General features: G+C 46.6%; 1 protein-coding gene and 1 non-coding gene across 4 annotated transcripts in view; one reads left to right on the top strand and one right to left on the bottom strand.

The window, feature by feature from the left end:
- Positions 1-12,051, bottom strand: part of DDC (dopa decarboxylase) — a 255,892-nt gene that overhangs the window by 58,577 nt on the left and 185,264 nt on the right. The gene's annotated exons all lie outside the window — the stretch shown is intronic.
- LOC134931297 (U5 spliceosomal RNA) lies at positions 6,207-6,322 on the top strand. The gene has a single exon (XR_010179080.1). It is a non-coding gene; the product is annotated as a U5 spliceosomal RNA (small nuclear RNA).

Below are 12,051 nucleotides of genomic sequence, written 5' to 3'. Positions count from 1 at the left end.
TTATATAGAATCCGAGTCTCGCGATAGAATCCGAGCCTCGCGAGAATCCGACAGCGTCATGATGACGTTCGGGCGCGCTCGGGTTAACCGAGCAAGGCGGGAAGATCCGAGTCGCTCGGATCCGTGTAAAAAAAGCTGAAGTTCGGGCGGGTTCGGATTCCGAGGAACCGAACCCGCTCATCTCTACTTTAAACTGAGATATTTTTTTAACGATAAACTCATTTACTGCATGCTGGAATATGATGGAAATATATCAATGAAGAGCAGAGGCGGAACTACCGCCAGTGCGTTGCACTGGGGCCCGCCTCTGTCCAGGGGCCCAAAGCATGTAATGAGTCAAACTGACTCATTACATGCCGCTGTGCGCTGCGGGCAACCGCTGCCCGCAGCACACAGCCGCCCGGAGAGGAGAGGAGCAGCGGTACGGGGGAGAAGGAGGAGGAGGAGGGAGCCGCAGCAGCGCTTTGTTACTGGTTGAGGCGCTGCTGCTGCTGCCCCTCTGCTTCACTATAGGCTGTCTTCCGAGAACAGCCTATAGTGAAGCAGAGGGGCAGCAGCAGCAGCGCCTCCACCAATAACACAGCGCTGCTGCGGCTCCCTCCTCCACCTCCCTCCTCCTCCTTCTCTCCTGCCCGGGAATCGTGAGTGACCAGAAGCTGCACCGAGGAGCCTGAGCCAGCAGAGAGGGTAAGTATAATTCTTTCCTTTCTTTCTTTCTTTCTTTCTTTCTTTCTTTCTTTCTTTCTTTCTTTCTGTCTTTCTTGGGACTGTCTGCCGCAATGTGTAAAAAGGGGGAATCTGCCTGCCGCAATGTGTAAAAAGGGGGAATCTGCCTGCCGCAATGTGTAAAAAGGGGGAATCTGCCTGCCGTAATGTGTAAAAAGGGGGACGCTGTCTGCCGTAATGTGTAACAAGGGCACGCTGTCTGCCGTAATGTGTAAAAGGGGCACGCTGTCTGCCGTTATGTGTAAAAAGTGTACGCTGTCTGCCGCTATGTTTTGCAAGGGCACGCTATCTGCCGTTATGTGTAAAAAGTGTACGCTGTCTGCCGTTATGTGTAAAAAGTGTACGCTGTCTGCCGCTATGTGTAACAAGGGCACGCTGTCTGCAGCTATGTGTAACAAGGGCGCACTGTCTGCCGTTATGTGTAAAAAGGGGACGCTGTCTGCCATTATGTGTAAAAAGTGCACGCTGTCTGCCGTAATGTGTAAAAAGGGGGACGTTGTCTGCCGTAATGTGTAAAAAGGGGACGCTGTCTGCCGTAATGTGTAAAAAGAGGAATCTGTCAGCCGTAAGGTGTAAAAGGGTCTCTACCTGGTGTAGTGGTGCTACTGTGCGGCGTAATTTAAATAATGGAGACTACTGTGCATCTTTTATGAATTGGTATTATTTTGTGGCCACACCCCTTCCCCACGAAGCCACGCCACTATGTATTTTTGCGCGCGCCTACGGCGCGCACTGCCCCTGTTTTGCATGCAGGGGTGGGGCTCCGATGCCATTTCTTGCACACAGTGCTAAAATGTCTAGTTACGGCACTGTTGCTAGGTATCCATTTCTCTGGCCCTGAGCAGGTCCCCCTCACCAGATCCTCTCCAGGGGTGAGGGGGTGGACTTGGATGGGATGGGGGGGGGGGGGGGGGGCAAAGCATTTTGTCGCACCTGGGCCCACCGCTCACTAGTTCCGCCACTGATGAAGAGGGAGAGTTACAAATGTTAGTTAAGGCTGGGATGAGCACAGAAATAGATAACTGATGCAGGAATGAAGTTGAGCAGATTTTCTTTCCTCAGGGAAAACTTTCTTCCACTAACTGTGACTATAGCAGGTTAGTTGCCCATAGTGGCGTAACCCTGCACACACAGTGAGTCCCATTTGAATGAGTCCGGGGGTATGCCCAGCATTCCCGGAGACTGCCTACACTGCCAGCTCCTCCTCAGTGATAGGAGGCGGGCGCAGCACGATAATGCCACACTGTAGCAACCAGTTCCCTGTCACTGAGGAGGCGCAGGCATTTTGGTGTCACCCCCTGGAAGGTTGTATGATTCGGAATATGGGACGCATAGAACTTATGTTTGCTGTAGGCATCCGGAAATCCAATTGCATTACATATGACTCAGAATCAGGTCCAACGCATGCAGGGTTCATGTGGCCAATTCAGTGTGTGGGGCTTTAATGTGTGGGGTCACAGTGTGTACAGACCTCATATAATGCATAAGTGTATGGAGGTACATGATTAGTACAGTGTCAGTAAATAATTTAACTGCACTATATGAAGTCATATGGCTGCAATAGTGGGTGGACAGTTAAAGAACCTGGGGACATATGGCTCAAACAACTTGTTAGGTAACTGGTCTAGTAATATGTACTGACACATGGCAGTTGTACAATATTTAGAAGTATAGGTCTAGTACAGTATTTGAGATATAGGATGAGTATTACTGTCTCTGTAATACTGTGTGTGGGACTACAGACTGGTATAATTTTTAGTGCACAGGCCTATACTATAGTATAAGTAGTAATAACAGTCAGAGATGGATTGATTATAGGCTTCATCAAGTGTTCCTCTGGTCTGCTTGGCTGAGCTCACCAGGGCAGGCCCTGGCCTGTTAAGGGTCAGCTGTGTCATAGGTCAGCTTTCTTTATCATCCACTAGGGGTCACTGGAGTACTCTTGGGATATGGACGGGCGTAGCCGAACAAAGGCACTGAATATTCAAATTTAGGACCCTCCCCCCCCTCCATATCCCCAAGTACCTCAGTGTACTTTGCCAGTGTTTTTTCGGTGCTCACAGATGAACATCGGCTTGTGGCAATGGCCACTTTTCAGAAGATTTTTATTTTTATTTTTAATTTTTACACTTCCCGTCCCAGTTTCTGGAAAAACTTGGGTCCGGGATGGTGCCGCTGCAAGGCAGCGTATGGCGTGTCGGTCCTCACAAAGAGCACCCTCACAGCCACAGGCGCTATAGGGCAGCGCATGGCGTGTCGGTCCTCACAAAGAGCACCCTCACAGCCACAGGCAGCCACTGTCTCCTGCAAGCTGAACGGAGCTTACAGAAAGAAGATCCGTTACAGCCAGGATGTGACAAAGAGCTGGAAGAAGGACTGAAACGGAGCTTACAGAGAGCTCGTCACAGCCAGGATGGAGCAAGGTATGGGTGTCAGGGCGGTCAGCTCACGCTGCCGCCCTGCTGTGTGAGTGTTATACTGTACAGGGAGCTGGCCGCCGCTGAGCACGCCGCTGACGGGTCCCGCTGAAGTAGTAAGGACCACTTCTTATATATGAAGTTCCACCTCACTCGTACATGACTCTCCCTGCGCTGAACTAAGCAGAGCGGCCGCACGTCACTCAGACGCCGGCCGCTCTTACTGCTCTGATGGCCCGGCACCGCTACATAAGCAGAGCGGCCGCACGTCACTCAGACGCCGGCCGCTCTCACTGCCCTGATGCGGCACCGCTACACGCCGCCGACACTCTCCGGGCGCTGAACTAAGCAGAGCGGCCGCACGTCACTCAGACGCCGGCCGCTCTCACTGCTCGGATGGCCCGGCACCGCTACACGCCGCCGAGACTCTCCTGGGTACTAAAGAGTGGCCGCACGTCACTCAAGGACGCCGGCCACTCTCCCAGTGAAACACCGCAGACACAGGGAGACTGTGTACTGCTGTAGGAAGGAGCTTCCGGTCAGCTCCCCGGCGCTACATTCAGGCTCTCCTGCTCTCCCTGCACCCGATCCCCGTACGCTGCAGGTAACATGGGGATGCAGGGGGGGGAGGGGGAATAATACCCATAGCAGCAGCAAAGGCTGCATGGGTTCAAAATAAACAAGCAGCGCAGCACTTTAAACAATGTACATGTGTACTGTGATATATGTTTCAGCACGTTTTATATATATAATATATAATGAAGCTTTTGCTGGCAGAACTGTCTATAATATCAGCATGAACTGTGATTATATGTGTAAACACTTTGTATATATATATAATATATATATGAGGCTTTGGCTGGCCATGGGTTAGCAGTGGCATAACCTATTGCACGTTTAACCATGTTTTCTGTTATTTTTGGTTAAGGTTGCAAGATAAATACACTGCAGGCAGTGCTCATATTAATTGACTAAATGCATATATTTTACTGTATCCTACACCTGGGTTATCACTGTATAATAGGCTATTAAGCATAGTAACTGTATAATAGGCTATTAAGCCTATATTAAAACTGCAGCAAGTAACCTGTACTGTGATTTTCTGTGAAAGCATGGCATGACGGCCATTTTAATCATTGCTGGTTTTCCAGTTATAATTCCAGACCATACACCTCTACTCCACAAGGAGGCGCAGGGGTGTTAGTGGGAATTTTTTACTTCAGGATAATCTAGAACATTCCTGCCCTACATCTTTAAGCCACCAGAAGGCGCAGGGGTGTTAGTAGGAATTTGGTTCGGGTTTCATGCCTATGTGAACTGCTTTTCACATAAAGAACACTTTAGTTTCCTAATAAATATGCTGTTCAGCAATAACATATATATATAGATATATATGCCATATAATAATGTTATTAAGTCGTGCAAGTGTCTGTCTGTTGCCTATTATGATGTCTGTCTACATAGCAAATAAGGCTCTAGTGCAGACTAAAAATGTTAACATTGGCAATTCAAATTAAAACAGCGGTAATCGGAGTCTCAGAATAACTCCGCCAGCGCTAACAAAAGACAATCTTTCCAAAGTGACAATTTTCCTTTGGGTACCAGAGTGTTTATTTCACTAGTCTTATAATTTAATGCACGATTCTATGTCAAATCTCACACCGATAACTACAAGTGAGAAGGGTACATTAGTCCAGCATTCAGATAGTGCGGGGTTTTGGACAACCATACATAATCGTTTCCAAAAGGACGCGATCCGCCATTGGTATATGCGTTTCTGTCAAACATTATAAAAACCACAGATACATTTGGGTCACTAGAATCTATGTATGAAACCATGCCGATCACGGTTCAAAAAAGCTGCAGAGTATATCTGTAAAGCTTCTGCTAACGCCGGTTATTTTCATTGTCTCTAGTTAAGCGCGACAAGGCCAGAGCTTGTTTGCGCCTGAATTTGATATATGTGTAACGGCATTTTATCCCTATAGGATATTCTGCCATTAGCGCATACAGTATACTTGTAACGGTGTTTTATTCCTTTATAAGAAACAGTCACGCCTTGTAACGACAGGACGTTACAGTCAGCAAGCCAGTGGTTTGATGACCTCTTTTACAATTGTGGAAGTGCGTCTTTTCATGTTACATTTGCGAGGTTTCATGACTTCAACTCATATATGTCTCAGCTATTTACAGCTTAGAGTACAAAACTGCTTCTGGCGAACGGTTTGGCAGGTTGTCATTTAGTCTTTGCTGGTTTATAAACCAGGCAATAGTACGCCAACAGAGTCAAAGTTACTTATTCCCCTCTGTTTGAGCAAAATCAAACAGCTCCGTTGCAATATCAATCAGCAAGTCATTTACTACAGTTAGAAAATGGATTTTCTGCAGTTAGTTTTTGCTTATTGCAGCCACAAAATTGTATAATTGCATTTGATCTTCACAATGCGTATTTACCCAGTCCGGTTTCTTCATCATAGGTTCTAGCGTTTGAAAATCGCCACAACCATTAACCATTTCATTTATACCGTTGCTTATCGCTTCCGGTATTTACCAAAGTGATGTTGGAATAATAGCTCATCTCACATAAGAACTATGTATCAACAAAGTTCCTCTATCTTGCGCTACTAAGTTATACTGCGGTAGCAGATTAAGTTCGAAAACAATCACATCTAAGTCTGTCTAAACGATGTCAATTCCTAGGTAAGTTTATAAATACGGTAAATCAAAGACTTTTACCTACTACACCAACTAGAACAAAAGTACACGCACACTAGCGGTACATTGGTGTATTCAATTATTAAGAATAAAGATGTGTTTTCAATTTAGTGCACCACCCTTCAATCGCGTTTCCCACAGAGGGACAAGGGTGCGTATACTCTGGACGACAGTCACAGAGAGTCAGGATTTGTAGTTAAAATCAACGCAAAGGTTCTAAAACACGACAGATTCCTGTCGATAAAGGTACTAGAACTCTGTGCATTTTACAATGCAATAGATAAATGTCCTACATCTCTGTGCATTTTACAATGCAATAAATGATTCGCTTTCAGTCTGACCAGGGATAGACTCTGGTTTCTCTTCATAACAAATAAATCTTTCGTTTTTTACTAAAGATTTCTGTGGAGAGGAACAACCGTGAGTTTCATGTAATTTTGTTTTTTTTTTTCATGCCTGGCTCACGCTGCCCTTAAGCAGTCAAACAAAGCAAAGGCAGTTGCATACTCAACAACCAGTGAGAACCAATAAGCCGCATGGCAAGGCGGTAGGTAACTCAAATCTTCAATGGCTCAGAACGCTATTATGTGAAAATGTCAAGACATCAATCCGTGAGTGGACATCTGTTAGACAGGCGATCTCAACCGTCAGGGTTTGGATCTTAAAAACTGGACATTAAATCCAGAGGTGTTTCATATGTGAGTCCACAGAAGGGGGTTACCCTCAGGTATACATGAGGGCATCTCGCCACAATTACAAAAGCTCAGTATGTGTACATCACATTCATGGGGTCATTCAGCATCGTGTATCTGGCTCCACCATTGTCCGCTTCTTTCTTCGTTGCCAAAACGGATCAGAAGACAGTTCGTCACAGTCATACTGGTGGTATCTCATGGGTTTCAGAGAAGTTTGCTTCTCGAATTTTCAAGGAATACTTGCACACGATCTTGGCCCGCTCATAATACGTCCAACCTGTTACATCAGGGAACGTTCTTTTACCCATAGTTACCTATGTACCTATTATCTATGTACCGCAGCTGCGGTTGACGGGGTGAGGGTTCAGACCGCCCTCTTAAAAAAATAGAGCATTACAGTATCGGTTATACCAACCATGTCACGAAATACTAAGCCGCTTAAGGCAGCTCATGACTAAAAAAAAAAAAAAAAAAATTTCGTGTGCTTACATAGGGTGTAAACCTCGGAAGTTTCCAACATCATACTTCAAGTACCCGTATTCTGTTAAACAGGATGGGATGGCAAACTGCGTTCATCTGCACTAAGAGGGCAGGTATCTGTGTGGTAAACTTATTTTCAAAGCGTTTGCCTCTATTTGCGTCTGTCAACATCTTTCTACAAGGTGTCACCAAAGTTCAGACTCTATTTATCCCACCTACAGCGCCAGGCGATTTGAGGTTGGGTTTAGATTTTCTTACAGTTTCATATTTTGGAACCCTTTCAACAAATGGGGATTAAGTTTCTCACTTTGGAAAACATTTTTCTTCTAGCCTTGCCTTCGGCAATGGTGCTTCGACAAGGGGTTTGTTTTCATATTTGGGTGCCTTGTATTCCAAGCCACCGTATTTGAGTTTTCTCATGACAAAGCAGATCTTCGGACGAAATCCGCTTTCGTATTCTTCACATCAATATACCAATAGTGGTTCCTGTGTGGACAGCACATTCTAAAATTCTGAATGTGGTACACGCGTTACGCGTTTATATATGTACCGAACGTCTACAGTACGTGATATGAATACGTTGTTGTTATATATGATACTGTAAACTGGGGTTAGCCAGTTTCTCAGCAGACATTATCCAGTTGAATAATAATGACTACAAGTCAGGCTTACTTTAAGGCTAAGTTACAATCGCCTACGTCAGTAATAGTTCATTCCACAGGTTCTGTGGGAATGTCAGACCCAGCGGGTCGTGGAGAGTCTACGACGCGGCTACATAGCCTTCAGTGCACCACGTTTGTGCACGTTTACACGTTATAAATGGTGGCGCCATCAGCATTTAGCTTTGGCTGCCTACTGTTACAAGTATCAAACAGCTCTCCCGCCCACGAGGGAAGCTTTGGTACGTCCCAAGAGTACTCCAGTGACCCCTAGTGGATGATAAAGAAAATAGGATTTTGGTACTTACCAGGTAAATCCTTTTCTTTGAATCCATAGGGGGCACTGGACGCCCACCCAGAGCAGTTTTACCTGGGTTGTTTTAAGCTCAAGGGAGCTTAGTGAACAAATTTAACTTGGATGGTATTAAGCTCAAAGGAGCTTATGGTAACACATTTTCACCGGTTGGTTCAAATTATAAGTTCTATCGGTTAAGCTGTCAACTTTTTAGTTGACAATAAGGTTACGAGTCAACTTTGTGGTTGTCCGTTATGTTATAGGGATTCTCCATTGTCAACCTCTCTATATCCTGTTCGCTCAGTAAAAAACACTGGCAAAGTACACTGAGGTACTTGGGGATATGGAGGGGGGGGAGGGTCCTAAATTTGAATATTCAGTGCCTTTGTTCGGCTACGCCCGTCCATATCCCAAGAGTACTCCAGTGCCCCCTATGGATTCAAAGAAAAGGATTTACCTGGTAAGTACCAAAATCCTATTTTTTGGTGGCCCCAGGAACTGGACTGCACAAACTCCAGTCTGCAGCCTCCCCTGGGAAACATAGGCTGCAGAAAATGCTGTCAGTACACAATGATAGCGTATAAGATCCAGAGGTAATTAAGATGGGAATTTACAAGTCTGGGGGTTTCATGTATGACTAGAAGGTTACCTGTATCTTTCCAGCTGTGGTGGGATTTTAAATTCCAGGCTGGCAGCTGGATGTGATGAGACTTGTAGCATCACAGGTGATAATAGGATTTTAACTACCTACCGGTAAATCCTTTTCTCGTAGTCCGTAGAGGATGCTGGGGTCCACATTAGTACCATGGGGTATAGACGGGTCCACTAGGAGCCATTGGCACTTTAAGAGTTTGAGAGTGTGGGCTGGCTCCTCCCTCTATGCCCCTCCTACCAGACTCAGTAGAGGAACTGTGTCTGAGGAGACGGACAACTTCGAGAGAAGGATTTTACACAGATAGTGTTGAGATTCACACCAGCTCACACATACAAGGCAAACCAAGCTAACCAGCTTGAAAACTCAGCAACGGCTGAACAAGGTCACTTTACCAAGTAACAAAACAGTACTTAACCAAGAACAAAGCAGTACTGAACTAAGCAACCACTGCAGGATCACGAAGCACTGGGCGGGCGCCCAGCATCCTCTATGGACTAAGAGAAAAGGATTTACCGGTAGGTAATTAAAATCCTATTTTCTCTTACATTCTAGAGGATGCGGGGTCCACATTAGTACCATGGGGATGTGCCAAAGCTCCCAGAAAGGGAGGGAGAGCACGGAGGCTCCTGCAGAACTGATTCACCAAATTTCAGGTCCTCAGAGGCCAAAGTATCGAACTTGTAAAACTTAGCAAACATGTTCGACCCAGACCAAGTAGTCGCTCGGCAAACCTGTAAAGCCGAGACACCCCGGGCAGCCGCCCAGAATGAACCCACCTTACGAGTAGAGTGGGCCTTAACAGATGTATGTGATGGCAATCCTGCCATAGAATATGCATGCTGGATAGTGAACCTGATCCAGCGAGAGATCATCTGCTTAGAAGCAGGACACCCAAGTTTCTTGGGATCATACAGGACAAACAGAGTCTGATTTTCTGTGACGAGCAGTCCTCTTCACATAGATTTTCAGAGCCCTCCCAACATCCAAGGACTTTGATGAAATTGAGGAGTCAGTAGCGACTGGCACCACAATAGAATGGTTGATATGAAATGCCGACACAACCTTCAGAAGAAACTGCTGACGTGTCCAGGGCTCAGCTCTATCTTCATGGAAGCTCTATCTTCATGGAAGATCAAGTAGGCCACCTACTTGATCTTCCATGAAGCCCCCAACTCCGACACCCATCTAGCAGAAGCTAAGGTCAACAGAGTGACAGCCTTCCACGTGAGAAACTTGACCTCAGCCTCCGGTAGAGGTTCGAACAAATCCGATTGGAGGAACTGTCACACCACGTTAAGATCCCAGGGCGCCGTAGGTGGCACAAAGGGAGGCTGGATGTGCAGAACCCCTTTCAAAAAAGTCTGAACCTCAGGGAGGGAAGCCAACTGTTTCTGAAAGAAAATGGACAGGGCCGAAATCTGGACCTTTACGGATCCCAACCACAGGCCCATATCCACACCTGCTTGCAGGAAGAGGAGAAAACATCCCAGTTGAAACTCCACCGTAGGAAACTTCTTGGACTCACACCAAGATACATACTTTTTCCAAATGCGATGGTAATGTTTAGACGTTACTCCTTTCCTAGCCTGTATCAAGGTAGGAATAACGGGATCCGGTCTGAAGATCGACACTGTCTAGGTCGACGATGTTTAGGTCAACCACTATAGGTCGACAGGGATGGAATGTCGACGGAGTTTCTAGGTCGACGTGTGCTAGGTCGACAGGTCAAAAGATCGACATGAGGTTTTTTTAAAAACTTTTTTTTTTACTTTTTCATACTTACGATCCACATGGACTATGATTGAAACGGTAAATCTTGCCTGAAGTTCACTCGCCATGCAAGGGGACACGGTGCACTAATTGGGGTTCCCGGTCACTCTACGAAGAAAACATCACCCAAAAAAAAACTCATGTCGACCTTTTGACCTGTCGACCTAGCACATGTCGAGCTAGAAACCGTGTCGACCTTCCAACCTTGTCGACCTAGTGACTGACGACCTATAGTGGTCAACTTAAACATTGTCGACCTAGACATTGTCGATCTAATGATCCACACCCAGGTATAACCCTGTTCGGATTGCCCTTCCGAGCTAAGATCTGGTGTTCAACCTCCATGCCGTCAAACGTAGCCGTGGTAAGTCTTGATAAGCGAATGGCCCCTGCTGCAGCAGGTCCTCCCGAAGAGGAAGAGGCCTCGGCTCTTCTAGCAGTAGATCCAGAAGGTCAGCGTACCAAGCCCTTCTCAGCCAGTCCGGGGCAATGAGGATTGCATGAACTCTTGATCTCCTTATGAGCTTAAGAACTCTTGGAATTAGTGGAAGTGGAGGAAATACATACACCGACTGGAACACCCACGGAGTCACCAGGGCATCCACTACCACTGCCTGCGGGTCTCTTAACCTGGAGCAATACCTCCAAAGTTTTTTGTTGAGGCGGGAGGCCATCATGTCTATTTGAGGAACCCCCCAAAGATTTGTCACCTCCGTGAACACCTCCGGATGGAGGCCCCTCTCTCCTGGATGGAGATTGTGTCTGCTGAGGAAGTCCGCTTCCAGTTGATCACTCCCGGAATGAAGATTGCTGACAGTGCCACCACGTGCTTTTCCGCCCAGAGGATGATTTTTGTTACCTCTGACATTGCAGCTCTGCTCTTTGTTCCGCCTTGTCGGTTTATGTAGGCCTCTGTCGTTACATTGTCCGACTGAACTTGAATGGCCTGATCTGTCAGAAGATATGCCGCATGCAGAAGACCGTTGTACATGGCTCTTATTTCCAGAAGGTTTATTGGAAGACTGGATTCCAGGCTTGACCACCTTCCTTGGAGTGAAATCCTTGATCCTCAGGTGCATCTGTAGATGAGAACCCGACCACTTGTCTAGGAGATCCAATTGGAAGGATCGAGCATGAAACCTTCCGAACTGCAGAGTCTTGTAAGACACAACCATCTTCCCCAGAAGACAAATGCACTGATGAATCGATACCCGGGCTGGCTTCAGGACATCCTGGACCATTGATTGTATCACCAACGCCTTCTCCACCAGTAGAAACACCCCCTGCACTTCCGTGTCGAGGATCATCCCCAGGAAAGACAATCTCCTTGTCGACTCCAAATGTTACTTTGGAAGGTTCAGGATCCAACCATGGACCCTGAGCAGATGAGTTGTGAGAGCAATGGCCTGCAACAGTTTCTCCCTGGATGACGCCTTTATCAGCAGATCGTCCAGGTATGGAATTATGTTCACTCCCTGTCTGCGGAGGAGAACCATCATAACTGCCATCACCTTGTTGAACACCCTTGGTGCCGTGGAGAGACCGAATGGCAGCGCCTGAAACTGATAATGACTGTCTAACAGTGCAAATCTGAGATAAGCCTAGTGCGGAGACCAAATCGGAATGTAGAGAAATGCAT

This window comes from Pseudophryne corroboree, chromosome 5 (genome assembly GCF_028390025.1).
Source record: "Pseudophryne corroboree isolate aPseCor3 chromosome 5, aPseCor3.hap2, whole genome shotgun sequence".
Classification (NCBI taxonomy): Eukaryota; Metazoa; Chordata; class Amphibia; order Anura; family Myobatrachidae; genus Pseudophryne; species Pseudophryne corroboree.
Note: the sequence above shows the minus strand (reverse complement) of the source record. Positions and strands in the feature narration are given on the sequence as shown.